Genomic DNA, 2,500 nt, shown 5'->3' on the forward strand with positions numbered 1-2,500 from the left:
ATCAAGGTCGTGCGTGATTCCATAAGATGCGCGGGCAATCGCCCGGCAAGTAAAAGAAGATTGACCACGCGAGTGAGTATCTCCTGCGGGACAGCCCTCAAGTCCCTGGCAGACAGGCCGTCCGGACCAGGAGCCGTGCCGACTGGCGGCATGGCTTTGCGGATCTCCAGCGGCGAGACTGGAGACCAAAGTCCGCTAAGGAGCTTAGCGGGCTTCCTGGCACCGGGCGTGGACGTGCTCTCCGACGCCATGAGGGACTCCCAAAAGGGAGTCATCACGTCTGCAGGCGGGACATTAGCTGTATGTTTGTCCCGCAGCAGCGTTCTTAGACAGCCGGAGCGGTTTTTCCCCCACATCTTCTGGATTTTGGCGTACTCTGCTCTTCGAGCACGTCTTTTGGAAATCTTAGGGTCCGGCTGTTTAGACCCTTTGGCTGCACGTTCCTTCCGTGGCTTATTCGGAAAGGCCTTCAAGAGGTACAACGTGAGCTCTTCCAGGATGTGATTTGGGGATACCGCCCCAGCTGAGCGACAAAGGTTTTCGAGTCGCTTGGCGTCGAACTTGTCGGTCTTAATCGGTGGCAGGGAAGTCAAGTAATCTAACACCTGGGCATCCGACTCGTCGTTCGAGTGCTCACTTAGAGTGCGAGTCGGAGCCGTGGCGGGACTTGACACATACGGGCAAGGGGTCTGAAACACAGGCTCAGGCTGATGTTCGTCCCGAGCTGTGACGACCTCCTTCAGAAGCTGAGACACAAGAGACTTGTGCTCAGCTTTGCGTCGTTGTCCTTTAATAGATTCCAAGGTCCGGTCCGTGAAGACCTTGGCCAACTCTTGGTTGAGGAACTTGACTCCCTCCAAAAGAAGCTTTGCCTCTTGCCTCGCCAACAGAGCGGACTCCTCAGGGTTCCACCTAGTCCTTGTCAGTTCTTTGGAGGACTGCTCCACAAGCTGGTTTTTGTCGTACCAGTCCTTGTGAGCCTTCTGTTGGTGAACCCCCAGGCCGATCTTGGTCTTAAAGAATCGGCCACAGTCCGCATATTGGCAGTGAAAGGTCCTCACTCCGGAGGCCAACCTCTCACCGCCCTGTTGCGAGTCGCTAACTGGGTCGGCGGAGCCAGTGGGCTCGCCGACATTTTTCATCCGAGGCTGTGTTTTATGCTTTGGGCCAGTTAGAGCCGCGCAAGGGGGGAGGCAGCCCCCAGGCGCGTTGGGCGCAGAGGCGACTCTCAGCGAACTCCGAAGAGAACTGCAGCGGGAGCCTCGTGCAGGCGGTCGCTTGCTAAACTAAGCCTCGATGCAACGAAGCGCCGACAGTGCCCCGCATGGAATGGGCTTCGTGAAATCTGAGCAGCGCCGTAGCGTAGCTATATGCATAGGTGGACGATTTTGAGCAACATCACGGCAGAGGACAAGTATTAGCGGCGTGTTGCTTTTGTCAAGGTTTACATGACATTATGTCCCTATCTATCTTTACTCGTCCCCCGGCGATATGGGACGGTGTAATCACAACATACCAACCGATACAAGTATTGGCGGCATGGTGCTTTCTGACACCGAGTAAAGCTAGCGGGGCCGTCCGGCCAGGGGATAAGCCAGGTGTGCGGCTGACACATTTTTGACACTCCCGCCGGCACAGGCACTGGTAGGGCAGGGAACCCCACCGATACAAGTACCAGCGGCGTGTTTGTTTTGAAAAAAAGGCATAAAAAAAGAAACGACGCCGTAGCGCCGTTTCTTGCCTTGTCGTCCCCGACGGCGTATTAAAGCAACAGCACCACCGGCCAAGTCCCCGCCGCGTGTTGCTTTTAAAAATGGCATAAAAAAAATAAGCGACGCCGAAGCGCCGCTAATTGCTTTGATGTTATGCGTTCCTTCTACCGTAGTAGAAGGAGCGACGCCGTGTCGTCGCTGAAGCGACGCCGTGTCGTCGCTGAAGCCTGGATGTTCTGCTTTGTTCCATTTGCGACACCCTGCCGGCACTCGCCGCAGCCCATGAGAGGCTGGTCTGGGATACTAGTGCCAGCCCGAAGGCTGGTCCGACACCTCATAACGACCGCCTCTTAAGAGAGTCATAGTTACTCCCGCCGTTTACCCGCGCTTTTTTGAATTTCTTCACGTTGACATTCAGAGCACTGGGCAGAAATCACATTGCGTCAACACCCGCGGGGGCCATCGCAATGCTTTGTTTTAATTAGACAGTCGGATTCCCCTAGTCCGTGCCAGTTCTGAGCTGAGCGTTGAATGGCGGCCGAAGAGGACGAACGCTACGCGAAAGCCTCGCAGCAAGGAAGATCCGCGGGAGGCCAAGGCTCGGGACCGAGCTCGGATCCCTGCACGTTGCCGTACATGTTCACCTCGCCCAGGCCCGGCACGTCAGCCAGACCCGCTTCCCGACCAAGCCCGACACGCCCCGCTCCTCAGAGCCAATCCTTATTCCGAAGTTACGGATCCAATTTGCCGACTTCCCTTACCTACATTAATCTATCGACTAGAGGCTC

At 56.1% G+C, this 2,500-nt stretch overlaps 1 pseudogene; it reads right to left on the reverse strand.

Annotated features, from left to right (window-relative positions):
- The window catches only part of LOC143175433 (large subunit ribosomal RNA), an 8,221-nt pseudogene that overhangs the window by 3,404 nt on the left and 2,317 nt on the right, over positions 1 to 2,500 (reverse strand).

The sequence above is a fragment of the Nomia melanderi genome, unplaced genomic scaffold, assembly GCF_051020985.1.
Source record: "Nomia melanderi isolate GNS246 unplaced genomic scaffold, iyNomMela1 scaffold0084, whole genome shotgun sequence".
NCBI classification, from domain to species: domain Eukaryota; kingdom Metazoa; phylum Arthropoda; class Insecta; order Hymenoptera; family Halictidae; genus Nomia; species Nomia melanderi.